Source organism: Schistocerca piceifrons, chromosome 1 (genome assembly GCF_021461385.2).
Source record: "Schistocerca piceifrons isolate TAMUIC-IGC-003096 chromosome 1, iqSchPice1.1, whole genome shotgun sequence".
Lineage (NCBI taxonomy): Eukaryota > Metazoa > Arthropoda > Insecta > Orthoptera > Acrididae > Schistocerca > Schistocerca piceifrons.
In genome coordinates, this window is record NC_060138.1 from 1,117,354,209 (window position 1) to 1,117,370,522 (window position 16,314).

A 16,314-nucleotide genomic window follows, 5' to 3' on the forward strand; every position below is an offset into this window, starting at 1 on the left:
AATACTCAGTCCACTCACAAATTTTACTTAATACTTCATAAAATCGTATTTTTATTGATAATAAACGTTAAGTGTGGAAGTAGAAGTCTCACTTCCGCAGATACTTTTTCACCTAATCGAGGTTTGCTTTCGTAGTGCGAGCGAGGAGGAGGCGCAGAAAACCCGTTTTGCTGGCGGGGATATCACAAGGACGGCCGATGCAAAGCAAGCTGTCTGCAGGCGTCTCTGCCGCGCCCGCTGCTCGCGAAGAATTTAAATCAGCTGCCCCGCGTGGGGAAAGTAGAATCTTCCTCGAGTAAACGGAACTGGATGCGCCAGGAGATGAAGGTCGCATCATGCGGAGATGAACACATTCACGAAGCGGGCATAAACAAACGCAGGTTCCTTTATGTCGTGTAACATGCAGTGTAACGATCTGGAAACAACATTCGCGAGAGGTAACCGTTAAATATTCCCGCCGAAATTATTCACCTTATTGTTCTTTGTACGGTGAATGATTTCCACTTCATGAATTATGCGCGCACTTTTACATCTACATCTACATCATACTCCGCAAGCCGCTTGTGGTGTGTGGCGGAGGGTGCTTTCGGTACCACTATCTGATCCCTCCAGCCCTGTTCCTCTCGCGAAGACTGCGTGGGAAGAACCATTGTCGGTAAGCCTCTGTATTGGCTTCAATTTCTCGAATTTCCTCCCCGTGGTCAATACGCGCGATGTATGTGGAGGTAAGTTAATATGTTGTCCGACACCTCCTGAAAAGTGTTGTCCCGAAATTTCAATAGTAAATCTCTCCGTGATACACAACGCCTCTCTTGTAACGTCTGCCAGTGGAGTTTGTTTAGCATCTCCGTAACGCTCTCTCGCCAGCTAAACGATCCCGTGACGAAACGCGCCGCTCTTCGTTGGATCTTCCCTATCTCCTTTATCAGTCCTACTTGATAGGGATCCCAGATAGATGAACGATGCTCAAGAATAGGGCGAAGAAGCACCTTATGCGCCGCTTCTTTCGTGGATGAGTTACATTTCCATAAGACTCTTTCGATGAATCTGAGTCTGGTGTCTGCTTTTCCCACTATCTGTTTTACGTGGTCATTTCACTTAAGGTCGCTCTGGATAGTTACGCCTAGATATTTTAGGCAGACGCTATCTCCAGCTGTTTGTCATCAGTAGTGTAGCTGTACGATAGTGGAATTCCTTTTCTATGTATGCGCAATATATTACATTTATTTACGTTCAGGGTCAAATGCGAGAGCCTACACCATTCATCAATTCTCTGCAGGTCGTTCTGCAAATTCTTACTGTACTCTGGCGTTGCTAATTTGGAATGGACAACTGAATCATCTGCGAATAGCTTTGAAAAGCATCCGACGCCTTCTACTACATCATTTATATATACTACAAACAGCAACGGTCCTATCACACTTCCCTGTCGTCCTCCGGACATTACCTTTACATCTGTCGATTTTTTTCCGTTAAGAGCGACGTGTTGAGTTCTATGTACAAGAAAGTCTTGAATCCAATCGCTAGTCTGCTCCGATACTCCGTAAGCTCGTCTTTTTTTCATGAAACGGCAATGCGGGACGTTGTCAAATGCCTAACTGTAATGAAGGAACACGGCATCAACCTGAGCGCCGTTCTCCACTGCGTGTGGGTCTCATGGAGGAACAGAGCGAGCTGAGTTTCGCAGGACCTCTGTTTGAGAAATCCATGTTGATTTTTATACAGGAGATGTTCATTTTCAAAAAAGTCATAATTCTTGAGCATTAAACACGTTCCGTAATTCTACAACAGATTGACGTCAACACTGTAGGTCTATAACTGTGTGGATCTGTCTTACGACCTTTCTTAAAAACGGGGATGACCTGCGCTTTTTTCCAGTCGTTAGATACCTTTCGTTGCTCAAGCGATCTGCGATAAATTACTGCTAGAAGGGGAGCAAGTTCTTACGCATAATCTTTATAGAACCTTATAGGTATCTCATCTGGTCCTGAAGCCTTTCCACTACTAAGCGGTTGTAGCTGCTTTTCAGTTCCGCTATCGGTTATGTCAATATCTGCCATTTCGACGTTGGCACGACGATTGAAAGGAGGGACAGTGTTACGATCGTCCGCTGTGTAACAACTTCGGAAGACCGAATTCAGTATTTCGGCCTTCTCTCTGTTATCTTCCGTTTCGGTGCCGGTGTGGTCGCTGAGAGAATGAATAGACGATTTTGACCCACTTACTGATTTTACATACGACCAAAACTCATAGGGTTTTTGCCGGCCGGGGTGGCCGAGCGGTTCTAAGCGCTACAGTTTGGAACCGCACAATCGCTATGGTCGCAGGTTCGAATCCTGTCTCGGGCATGGATGTGTGTGATGTCCTTAGGTTAGGTTTAAGTAGTTCTAAGTTCTAGGGGACTTATGACCTCCTATGTTAAGTCCCATAGTGCTCAGAGCCATTTGAACCATTTTTTTCATAGGGTTTTTACTCAGGTCGGTTGACAACATCTTACTTTCAAAATCATCAAACGGTTCTCTCATTGCTCTCCTTACGCTCATTTTAGCTTCGTTCAGCTTTTGTTTGGGAGCTAGGTATTTACTTCTCTTAAATCTGAGTGAAGTGCTCTTTGTGTACATAGCGCTTTCGTAACACGGCTATTAAAACCTGGTGGATCAGTCCCATCACTTAAAACCATACTCGGAACGTAGTTGTCTAGGGCATATTGAACGGTGCCTTTGAATTTTTTCCATTTTTTCTCCACTTTTACGACGAAGTCTTTCACTGTTTAGAGTACCGAACTGCTTATTTGGCTAGTGCCTTTAGCGTTAATCGAGTGGGGAAGTGTTGTCAACTTTTCATCTGTTAATTTATTTTCTCTTCCTTCTATAATAATTTTCTTTCATTCTTCTTCTCATATCACTCTTAATTCTACCCTTTAAAATATTTTATGACCATATAGTCTTCCATTCTCTGGTCTGGGACCATAATTATTATAAACAAATGTACGTCGTTGACGAAAGCAGTAATGGAACAAAAATTTACAGACGGTACGGAATAAATTTTTAACGTTACCTTTAGTTTATTGTGTATCTTACCTGTTAGGTATGCGACTGGATATTAATAATTTCGTATAAATCTTAATAAACTTGCACATAATGGCCATTTATAATTTCGTACATCGTTAGACTGACAAAGGCGCATCTTTTACTGAAGTCTGACTTTGGCGAGGTAAGATGGCGACGCCAGGAAGTTTGTGTACGATTTTCTTAAACGAAACGACATTGTAAGCTTCACGAGTTTGTCCAAACAAGTTCTGCAGTGGAGGAAATCTTTGCGAACTACTCGTGTTTAAGAAATACATTGTAGAATCATGTTATGAGATCAAGTTACATTTACACATGTTTAAAGAAGACTGTAGCCAAAGCGCAAGTTCTACTTATAGGAGCAGTTTCATACCGAGCACACTATTCGAAGAAACGCCGAAGTTGATCAAAAGCGGTTAAGAACACACCATTAAGCTACGCACATTAATACTAGATCATTTAAACACCTTAAAATATAAATAAGCTATTTAAAAACAGTCGGTATTTCAGCTGAGACAAACTGTATTGCAATTACACTCCTGGAAATGGAAAAAAGAACACATGGACACCGGTGTGTCAGACCCACCATACTTACTCCGGACACTGCGAGAGGGCTGTACAAGCAATGATCACACGCACGGCACAGCGGACACACCAGAAACTGCGGTGTTGGCCGTCGAATGGCGCTAGCTGCGCAGCATTTGTGCACCGCCGCCGTCAGTGTCAGCCAGTTTGCCGTGGCATACGGAGCCCCATCGCAGTCTTTAACACTGGTAGCATGCCGCGACAGCGTGGACGTGAACCGTATGTGCAGCTGACGGACTTTGAGCGAGGGCGTATAATGGGCATGCGGGAGGCCGGGTGGACGTACCGCCGAATTGCTCAACACGTGGGGCGTGAGGTCTCCACAGTACATCGATGTTGTCGCCAATGGTCGGCGGAAGGTGCACGTGCCCGTCGACCTGGGACCGGACCGCAGCGACGCACGGATGCACGCCAAGACCGTAGGATCCTACGCAGTGCCGTACGGGACCGCACCGCCACTTCCCAGCAAATTAGGGACACTGTTGCTCCTGGGGTATCGGCGAGGACCATTCGCAACCGTCTCCATGAAGCTGGGCTACGGTCCCGCACACCGTTAGGCCGTCTTCCGCTCACGCCCCAACATCGTGCAGCCCGCCTCCAGTGGTGTCGCGACAGGCGTAAATGGAGGGACGAATGGAGACGTGTCGTCTTCAGCGATGAGAGTCGCTTCTGCCTTGGTGCCAATGATGGTCGTATGCGTGTTTGGCGCCGTGCAGGTGAGCGCCACAATCAGGACTGCATACGACCGAGGCACACAGGGCTAACACCCGGCATCATGGTGTGGGGAGCGATCTCCTACACTGGCCGTACACCACTGGTGATCGTCGAGGGGACACTGAATAGTGCACGGTACATCCAAACCGTCATCGAACCCATCGTTCTACCATTCCTAGACCGTCAAGGGAACTTGCTGTTCCAATAGGACAATGCACGTCCGCATGTATCCCGTGCCACCCAACGTGCTCTAGAAGGTGTAAGTCAACTACCCTGGCGAGCAAGATCTCCGGATCTGTCCCCCATTGAGCATGTTTGGGACTGGATGAAGCGTCGTCTCACGCGGTGTGCACGTCCAGCACGAACGCTGGTCCAACTGAGGCGCCAGGTGGAAATGGCATGGCAAGCCGTTCCACAGGACTACATCTAGCACCTCTACGATCGTCTCCATGGGAGAATAGCAGCCTGCATTGCTGCGACAGGTGGATATACACTGTACTAGTGCCGACATTGTGCATGCTCTGTTGCCTGTGTCTATGTGCCTGTGGTTCTGTCAGTGTGATCATGTGATGTATCTGACCCCAGGAATGTGTCAATAAAGTTTCCCCTTCCTGGGACAATGAATTCACGGTGTTCTTATTTCAATTTCCAGGAGTGTATTTAGGCTTACATTGAATACAAAAGCAAGAATACGTCATGTGCTTCCAGCTACGCTTTCATTGAGTCATCGTCCTTTCCTTGTTTCTTTGGACTGCTGTACGAAAGATTGCAGCCAAACACGGCTCCTGTATTGACCATTAGGACAAAACTCTAAAGGTAACGTGGTAATATGAGTTTATCCCCACTTCTTACGACGTTTTTATCAGTAAATAAACGTGTTTACACGTCCTTTGCGCTCGCCGCCATATTGCAATTCTAAAATGTGGGCTTCAGTAACACCAATGATACTGTATACGTTATTTCCCATGGAATTAAAAAAGTTATCATTACGTCGCAAATCTGAAGCCGTGATACATAGCCCTAAACATCAGGTTCACCACATGTAACTTCCTTGGTTCACCGCGGTGTTACTTATCCGTGATGTCACTCCGATGTGCCTCTGCCCAGCTTCGACCGTTGGGGATGCTATCGACTTTCGTGGTTGTATCCCAAATACCATCTGGTGCCATGACTGTGCGGAGACATAGTTGTTTCATCAAAAATGCAACCTTGCATCGTTTACAGACGTACTAATCCATCCGATCGTAATTTAAAGTTTAAGACAATCAGATTTCATTCGTAAGTGGAACCATTCAAGCAATATTTTCCTTTGTATACATGAATTACTACTCGTATTGTCGTTGTTTTATTTCTATCATTTGACTTTACATTTCCTATCGGTCCAACTCACAAAGCTTTCTGGGTGAACGCTATGGGAAGGAAAGACTGGGAACCAACCAGATTTAGCAAAGTACTTTAACAACATTCCTAAAAAAAGACTCACATTCATGTTAAAGCAAAATATCTGTTTTATAGGGTCTAAGCGTTTGAGGTCATTTCCTTAATCACATTTGTTGCATTGCACAGTGCTGGAACATGTTTAAAAATATTATATCGTTCTTTTTATCCTGTAAATTGCTGTTATTGGCCACACACTGAATGACGCGACATATGTAAGATTTCAAAGTGAGAAGATGTGTAAACTACAGTGAGACTAATCCAGTAAATAATAAAACAAATACTTTATTCTGCATGGAGGTACACCCGTGTACAGTCCTGTTTCTTCGATATTTCAATAATCGTTCACTTTGCTGACATGCACAAAATACGATAGCATGCCTTGCTTCTTTCCTCATTGGACACAGTTGTGGGTAACAAAGAACACGTAGGTACGGTTTTTTTGCAAACGTGAACATTAAAAGTGTTGTGCATGCGAATTAAAAGTTGAAAATGTAACGAGCAAGATGCAGTACGAGTAAGCAAACAAGCACTCGTTTCGAAATTCCAGCTTCATTCGTTATCGATACAATTACAGTAGAAGTACAATTAAATGGATTAAGAAAGCATGCTTTGCACACCATTTCCTTCTTTTCTTGGTTATTCGAAATATATCAACAAAAACTAAGTTACTTTAACGAGGTAAAATGTGTCGTATTACCGGAGCAAACACGCATCTAAGAACAGAAAAACGTTCAAAATTGCCCTCCTGACCCTGTGTTATTCATGTAAGCTCTATAATTTTCAGTATTTAAAACAGTTTTTGCGTGCACACGAGAGAAGTAATGAACAGGAAAGAATCATATACATTACTGTGGGCTGTTTAAGATGGCGGCTGGCCCCGCCCACTCTGGCTTCAAAACAGCGTCCACCGTGAATCCGTAGTGGCTTCTCCATTTTTTTTTTACCTCCACGATACTGCCTGTCTAATGATGTTTGTCTGTGTGACAAAATAAACGAATCCAGAGATAAATATTATTACGAACTGTGGCGTATGTAATCCACGGAGGTAAAAAAGTAAGGGAGGTGGCATTACGTCACAAACTTGAAGCCGATGTCCGACATCTTAACTAGCCCAAGACATTAGGTTCACCGCATTACATACCCCCATAGTTCACCGCGATGACACCTTCCCGTGAGGCACTCTGTGTAGTATTACTAAAGCAAATACGCATTCAAGAACAGGAAAACGTTCGAAATTGTTTTCCTGACAGTATGTTATTCGTGTAAGCACTGTAATTTCTAGTATTTAAAACAGTCGTTGCGAGTACACGACAGAAATGTTGAACAAGAAGCACTCGTAAACAGCTAATGTTTTGAGCTACTTAAAATGGCGACAGGCCCCACCCACTCTGGCTTCAAAACAATGTACAGCGTAAGCCTGTTGTGCCGCCACCTTTTTTTACTTCCATGATATAATCTTAAGTTGTATTTACTCGTTGCTAATAGTTTTATTTATTTTAAAATTACTGATTCGAGTCGTAATCAAGTTGGAGGAGGAAACTAAAGAGATTTTAAAATATGTTCCAAGCGAACATTCTTGCAAATTTTTCCTCAAATTAACGCCGATATTTGATACTAGCAGAATTCTTTTGCCCAGGAAAGCCCTCTTTGCTCTTGCTAGTATGCATTCTATGTAGTTCTTGCTCTGTCCGTTTTATGTTACTTTGCTAACAAGGTAGCAGAGTTCCTTCACTTTGACCATTTTCAGTTCTTCAATTTTAATCTTATATGTACCATTAATTTCATTTCTGCCACTCCTTATTACTTAAGTCTTATTGCGACATCATTCCTTTCACCATAGACTGTAATTCTTCCTCTCTTTCATCGAGAATAGCAACGTTATCAGCGAACCTTATGATTAGTATACTTTCACCCAGAATTTTAATCCCGCTTCTGAGCCTTTTACTTCCGTCAACAGTAGGGATGAAAGATTAATCATTGTCTTACACCCTTTTCAATTTGAGAAATTCGTTCTTCGTTTTCTATTCTTCTTGTTCCTTCTCTGTTATTTTACATACTGCGCATTAGTCGTCTTTCTCTATGGGTTACAGCTATTTTTCTGGGTATTGCCAACATCTTCCACTATTTTACACTGTACAGAGCTTTTACCATGACGACAAACACTACGAATGTGATTTGATTCTTCTTATGTCCTGCATTCGTTATCAACCGCAACGTCAGAACTGCCTCTCTGGTTCCTTTACCTCTCCTACTGGCAAACTGATCGTTATCTAACAGATCCGTAATTGTCCTTGCCATTCTTGTGTATATTATTCTTGTCAGCATCATGGATAGAGGGCAGTTAAGATGATTGTGCCGTAGAGCTCGCCGTAGATCCCTAAGTCGTTCCAGACAAATATCGGAATGGTAAAGGACACGACCGATTTCCTCCTCCATCCGAGCTTCTGCTAAATGTCTAATGACCTCGATGTCAACGGGACTTTAAACCCTAATCTTCCTTCTACATCTACATCTACATCTACTCACTCCGCAAGCAACCGCATGGGGCGTGGCAGAGGGTGCCCTGTACCACTACCATTCGGAAGGAGAGGCACACAGCAATCATTCGCAATCCCATTAGTTTTTATTATTGTTGCAAATCTGGACTTCGGCTATAAATAGCCATCTTCAGTGTATTTAAGTTGCAGTTCAACAGACTTTCGGCAGCACATGTCACTACATATTCTTATACGTGTATAGGTAGTTTCCTTCTGCCTATACTCCTGTAAGCACATATGGTGGTGCCATCTACTGCCGCGATTCTGTTGAACTGTAACTCAGATGCACTGACGATGACTATTTATAGCCGAAGTCTAGTTTTTCAAGAAGAATAAAAACAAATGGCATTGCAACTCATAGCTGTGAACCTCTCCTTTCTTATAATCTACGGTCACTGTGCACAACGGTTCCTTACGAAATCAAAGTTGGTTAAAAGTAGACCACTACTGTTCGTTTCGTTTCCTGTTCAACTCGCAAACACAGCGGGCAAAAATGAATATCTATATGCCTCCGTATGAGTCCTAATGTGTCCCCCCACTCGCCCCTAGCTTCCAGTACTTGGATCGGCTACCCCCCTCCGACATCAACACTCCCATCACCATGCAAGACATCACACTCATCCTCCGCTCCAAACGAAACACCGCCCCTGGTCATGATGGTGTCACCTACCGTCACCTCAAGGAATCCCCTCCATCCTTCCTGTCTGTCCTTGCTACCCTGTACAATGTCCTCCTCTCCACTGGATTTTACCCTGACCTGTGGCAGACTTCCCGTGTCCTGCTGTTCCCTAAGCCTAACAAACCCCCTCTGCTACCTCTTCCTATCGTCCCATCTGCCTCACCTCCGTGTTCAGTAAGGTCTTTGAGGCCATCCTCTCTCGCCGTATCCACCGCCACCTTAACCAGCACCGCCTCCTTCCTCTTACCCATCCGGCCTTCCTTCTCTGCTGACGACCAGCTCCTTAACCTTACCCATCTTCTTTCCCTCCAACTTAACTCCCGTCGCTCTGCTATCTTTGTTTCCCTTGATCTCCAGAACGCCTATGACCGTCTCTGGCATCCCGGGCTCCTTTTCAAACTCCAGACCTATGCTCTCCCCATCAACTTCGTCCGTCTCGTTGCTTCCTTCCTCTCCCATCGTTCCTCCTATGTGACTATCCACAATTCCAACTCCCGTACTTTCTACCCCTCTGCCGGCATGCCCCAAGGTTCTGTCCTTTCCCCTCTCCTCTATCTCCTGTACACTGCTGATATGCCCAAACCTCCCCCTCCTGTTCATCTTCTCCAGTTCGCTGATGACACCGCCTTCCTAGCCCTTTATCCTACCCTTCAACGGTCCCAACGTACCCTCCAAACCCACCTTGACCAATTCACCGCTTGGTGCAACCAGTGGTTCCTCCGTGTTAATCCCTCCAAGACCCAGGCGATCATCATAGGCCGCACCACCCGCTCCTTCCGCCTCCATGATTTCTACCTCACCATTTACGGCTATCCTATCCACCTCACTCCTACCCTCAAATACCTTGACCTCACACTCGACCGCCACCTCACCTGGACTCCCCATCTCCTTACCATCCAAAACAAGGCTCACAACCGCCTCCGCCTCCTGAAACTCCTGTCCGGCCAGATGTGAGGTCTGCATCCTTCCACCATCCTTCACACCTACAAATCCATGATCCGCCCCATCCTTTGTTATGCCAGCATCGCTTGGATTTCCGCCCCTCCCCGGTTCTATAAAGCCCTCCAAATCCTCGAACGCCATGCACTCCGCCTCGCCTTCCGCATCTGCCTTCCGTCCCCCACGCGCATCCTCTATGACCTCATCCCCTTCCCCCACCTTCTCCTTTTCCTTGAACGCATCCGCACACTATATATTGTCCGCCGCCTTGATCCCCCTCACCCCCTGATGTCTCCCTTCCTCTCCACTCCCAACCAGTTGCCGCGCCTTTACCGTTGTGTCCCTCTCTCTCTCCATCTCCACACCCTCCATCTCCTTTCCCAACACAACTTCCACCGTCTACAACTCCCGGATGATGAGCTTCGCCCTGACATCTACCCTTCCTACCAACTCTAGCCCCCTCTTCCTGCCTCCTCCTCAGGGCTCCCTCTCCTCCCCCTCCCTCCTTCTGAGCGGATTTCCCCTCCTACTCCCCGTCCATCTCTTGTGCCTTCTTTCAGTGTCTCTGCGCTCCCTCCTGCCCTGTCTTCCCTTTTCCTCTCCCACCCCATGTGTCTCCTGCCTCTTTGTGAACCCACAGTTGCCCCTCCTCTCTTCATCCCGCCGCTTCCCCAGCTGCCCCATGCTCTCCCCTCCTTTTCCATCCTCTCTGCCCTTTCCCTCGGCAGGTCCTGCCTGGTAGTTTTATTCTTCGTCGTGTGTGCTCCAAGTGGGTTTTAAGTGTGTTGTTTCGGAGTGTTTTTAATACTGTGGCCAACTTTTAACCTGTGCATGCGCATCCAGTGTCTTCTGTGTTTTAAGAATCGCCAACTGCGTTTTTTAACTTTCTGGTGACTTTTTTAACTGTCCCCAATGAACTTCTACATGTCAGTGTATTTTTACCTCCATTTTCTCCCCTTACTCTGTTTTATGTTCCCCTTTTTTACCTCCTTATGTATTTATTATTTTCTTCTTGTTTTAGTTGTCATTCACTCGGCTGAAGAGCGGCGGATTGTGCTGCTGACAGCCCTCCCCTGCCCGTATGGGGCAGGGGCATGAAATCACAATAAAGAAAAAAAAAAAGAGTCCTAATGTCTCGTATCTTATCTTCATGGTCCTTACGCGAAATGTTCGTTGGTGGCAGCAGAATCGTCTGCAGTCAGCCTCAAATACAGGCCCTATAAATTTTCTCAATAGTTTTCCTCAAAAAGAACGTCGTCTTCCCTCCAGGGATTCCCTGGAAGCTGATGATGATGATGAGGTCCCATACTCCGAGGAGCGTAGGGGACGATGTGGGAGACCCGCACCGCTGACTAGGCAAGGTCCTAGCGGAGCTAGTTTGCCGTTGCCTTCCTCCGACCGTAAGGGGGATGAATGACGATGATGAAGACGATACAACAACACCTAGCCATCTCGAGGCAGGGAAAACCCCTGACCCGACAGGGAATCGAACCCGGGACCCCATGCGTGGGAAGCGAGAACGCTACCGCAAGATCACGAGCTACGGAAGCTACTGGTAACAAATCTAACAGCTCGCATCTGAATTGCTTCGATGTCTTCTTTTAAGTCGACCTGGTGGGGGCCCCAAACAATCTAGCAGTATTTAACAATGGTTTTCCCTCGTGACCTGTAAGCGGTCTTCTTCACAGTTGTACCATAATTTCCTAAAATTGTCCCAGTACATCGAAATCGACCATCCGACTTACCTACTACCATCCTTACATGCACATTCCATTTCACATCGCTTTGCAACGCTACGCCTAGATATTTAATCGACGCCGCGCGGAGTGGCAACGCGGTTAGAGGCGCCATTTCACGGATTGCGCGGTCTCTCCCGCCGGAGGACATGTCCTCCCTCGGGCATGTGTGTGTGTGTGAAAGTCTAGGGACCGATGACCTCAGTACTTTGATCCCTTAGGAATTCACACACATTTGAACATTTATTTAACCGATGAGACTGTGTCAAGCAGGACACTACTAATGCAGTATTTCAATGTTATGGGTTTGTTTCTCCTACTCATCCGCATTGACTTACATTTTTATGCTTTTAGTGCTAGCTGCTATTCATCAAAACATGTAGAAATTTTGTTTAAGGCGTCTTGTATCCTCTTTCAGTCTCTCAACGCTGGCACCTTACCGTACACCAAAGCATTATCAGCAAAAAACTGGAGACTGTTGCCCACCCTCTCCTCCAAAACATTTATATATATAGAAAATAATAGCGGCCCTGTCACGCTTCCCAGGGGCACAGCTCTGACGATACCCTTGTTCTGATGAACACTCACTGTCGGGGACAACATACTGGGTTCTGTTAGTTAAGAAGTGTTCGAGCCACTCGCATATCTGGGAACCTATTCCATACGCTTGTACTTCCTTTACAAATCTAGGACTATGAAAACCGCCTGTAGCCCTTCATCTATAATTCGCAGGGTAACGTATGAGAATAGGACATGCTGAGTTTCGCACGAACAATGATTTTTAAAAGCGTGCTGATTTGTGGACAGAAGCTTTTCCGTCTCAAGGAAATCTATTATATTAGAACTACGAGTATGTTCAAGGATTCTGAGCGAACCGATTGTAAGGGGATTGGCCAGTAATTTTGCGGGTACGTTCTTTTACCCTTCCTATATACTGGAGTCACCTACGCTTTTATCCAGTCGCTTGGGACTTTGCACTGGACGATAAATGCAAGCTAAGCGAGGGTGCAGTGCCGTGGAGTACTCTGTGTACAACCGAACTGGGATTCCATCAGCACCTGGCGACTTATTCGCTGTCAACTCTTTGAGTTGTTTGTCTACGCCAAAGATGTTTATTACTGTGTCCTCCATACAGGATTCCCTGTGTCGGTCAACCGTCGGTACGTTTGTACAATTCTCCCGCGTGAACAATTTCTTAAATTGCTGCCTCCTACAGCCACTTTAGATCGGTCAACCGATGAGTGGATGTATATAGAAAATAATAGCTGTTCTGTCACGCTTCTCTGGGGAACACCCCTGACGGTACCCTTGTCTCTGATGAACACTCACTGTCGCGGATAACATACTGGGTTCTGCTTAGCAATTTTACGTAGGACCAGAATTTTTGTCGGGTTCTCGGTCAGATCTTTTGTTAAGGTATGACGGTGGTAGTTGTTGTAAGCTTGGCACATCGATCTTTAAACAGACGCACGAATCTCAAATAACTTTCGCCTGTCGACACTTGCGTGTTCTCTTTTTAGCCGAGAGTGCAACAGTCTTTGCTTTCTCAGTATTTTTAAATTCCGTCGTTTAACCACGGTGGGTATTTTCTGTTCTTAATCCACATACTCGTCACGTACTTCTCCAGACTCTGATGTACAGTTCACCTAAACTTTGCCCATAATTCGTCTGCAGCCATCTTACTGGGTCTAAGTGATGTCAGTTCTTTGTCTGAGTTGGATGCTAACAATTATCTATCTGTTATTTGTAGCAGAAATACTGTGCTTGTGTTCTCCGTAAGTTAGATGGAATGCATTCATACTCGTAGGTTCGACACAAACAGCTAATGGTCCTATGGTTGGTACTTCCCTCAGTGATTTTAGAAATTCGGGAGGCAAGTTTTCTATGTCTTCTGCCTTATGATCGCAGTTCTTCGAAATCTCGGGTAAACTGTGAATCTGAATACATGTCTTTTACGTCGACTTGAGGCGTAGCGCCGTTCCATCGCTCTTATAGAAGTCGAACGATAGCAGATAAAGGAAATTAGATTTCCTGATAGATACGGCCGGAAGATATCACTGCCTTAGACACTACGAAATGTAAGTAGCCAAAACGATATATTTTGGAAATGAAAGTTTATCTTCTGTTAATATTATGACTTCTAGTAATCGTTGCTGATTTAGTACGTTTAGCTATTAGTGTGAGTGAATGTGTGAATGCAAAGTAGTACAATAAATGAATATTGTTATAGGCCCCATATCTATCAAACTAGTGTGAGAACTATGTCTAGACAGCATTAGTGAGCCAAAAGGCCAGGGGAACCTTTGTAAACTGCAGTTGGCCACTTTATGGTATCGGAGAAACAAGAAATATATTACAGTGATTCATGTATTTGAAGAGAGAAATACTCTTAATATTTGTGGATTTTCTAAACTTGTGCATGTAATATGTTAGTCAATAAAGCTATTAAGTTACGATTGCTGCACTGTAAAAGACGCAGGATAGGCTGGCTTTACATAGACATTTCACTGGCTGTAATGTGTCTCAGCCAGCGAGAAGAGAGTATATTCGTGCGTCTTATGTGGGCAAAACATTGCTTTGGAAAGGCTACAGGAGGTTCGAAGCTCGGCCTTTATCAGGTTCGGATGCATGTATTATGAACTCTTCTCGCTTCCCGCGCCCGGGTTCCCGGGTTCGATTCCCGGCGGGGTCAGGGATTTTCTCTGCCTCGTGATGACTGGGTGTTGTTTGATGTCCTTAGGTTAGTTAGGTTTAAGTAGTTCTAAGTTCTAGGGGACTGATGACCATAGATGCTAAGTCCCGTAGTGCTCAGAGCCATTTGAACCATTTTTGAACGAACTAAATGTGGTAACTTTGCGAGATTATGATTTAAATTTGTCCTTAGACTGCCGCAAAGTAATCGCGGGCGAGTGATAAGGACGAACACGCAAAATTCAGGTTAATCTGTGTAAACTATGACCCTGGAATTAGTTAAAAAAGCCTCTTGGCACGTTGTACAATCGTGACAGAGGACTGAACATTCTAAGTGGTCAGTTTGTGTTACATTAGAGCAATCATTGTGTCACAAACAGTCCGTTTTGTAATCTTACTGCTATCAGGTTCGGTTAAATGTCATAACCCGACTGCTACGGATTACTGTGATTGTGTGTGAGTGACGGAACTGTAACTTAAAACCAGCACTGACTTGGCTGTGTTGCGTAAAAGAGGTAACAATAGACAAATTCACCCCAAAACTAGCTATACCTCACGTTGTGTACGATTTCGTATACAACGGTGGGGAGGGGAGGGCTACAGAGTGCTTCGGCAACTGCCAGCGTAGGGAAATGATTAGCAAAGTTAACACAGTAAACAGAAGATTTATTTAACTGGTTCAAATGGCTCTAAGCACTATGGGATTTAACATCTGAGGTCATCAGTCCCCTAGACTTAGAACTACTTAAACGTAACTAACCTAAGGACATCACACACATCCATACCCGAGGCAGGATTCGAACCTGCAACCGTAGCAGCCACGTGGTTCCAGACTGAGACGCCTAGAACCGCTCGACCACAGCGGCCGGCACTTAACTGGTACTTCTCCGCATAACCGAAAACACATTAAAAACAGTGCAGCAAGAAACACTGTTCTGCTGCCAATATCAACAAGGAAAAGGCTCGTTGTACTAGGCACGAACGATGATATTGTAGCAAAGAGGCTCCAAGTGCAAGTGGAATGGATGTCTGGCTACTGTCGGCAGTCCTACATTGCGGCGGCAGAGGGCGCCCATGGTACGGATCCACTTGTGGTGTGGCTCAGTGGGCGTGTATCATTGGTTCTGCTGCATTCTGTACAACGGCCGAATGAGGTTTGAACCGTCATCTTCCTCAACGCGAGGTATTGTAGCAAAGAGGCTCCAAGTGCAAGTGGAATAGATGTCTGGCTACTGCCGGCCGTCCTACAATGCTGTAGCAGAGGGCGCTAATGGTATGGATCCACTTGTGGCATGGCTGAGTGGGTGTGTATGACTGGTTCTGCTACATTCTGTACGATCGCTATTGGAGCCTCATGACACTCGCTGTTTCTTTGCCAACTGTGAGGCCCATCGGGTAGTACTGAAATGAAATATCACACTTTAACAGTCCATTAACCCTGAAAGTGGAACAATTTAATGCGACCCTTTATATACAGCCAGTGCAACTGGTTCTACTACTTGTCCAGTCGAGCAACATTGATTTGTTTTCTAGCAGGAAACGCATGTGAGCGAGCTGCAGAATACGAAGATATAACAGCCAGTTGAGTGGAAGTGCTTTTTGTAGGAGAAATAAATAAACCACACTGCCGCACATACATTTTTTTGTCCCACCTGGACGTTAGTTCCTACCTGTGGTCAGTGCTTTCAGTGTGCTACGTAATGCGTAGAAAGGGATAAAAAGTACTGCAGCCTGTTACACGGAACGCGCCGGCAGCCGGACGAGTTGGGATCGAAGTCGCAGCAGTAATATTGCGCCTTGACCTCAATAGCCCGGCGCCCACCGAGTCCGCCGCTTTCCTGGAGCGTGGCGTGCAGACTTAAGTACTCCTCCCGAGGGGAAGGGGATTCCCCCAGCCCCGCAGCGCCTGTTAATGAAGACGGCTC

At 45.6% G+C, this 16,314-nt stretch overlaps 1 long non-coding RNA gene across 1 annotated transcript in view; it reads left to right on the forward strand.

Moving 5' to 3' along the window:
* Window positions 1-16,314, forward strand: part of LOC124782245 — a 117,577-nt gene that overhangs the window by 24,684 nt on the left and 76,579 nt on the right. The window lies entirely within an intron of this gene.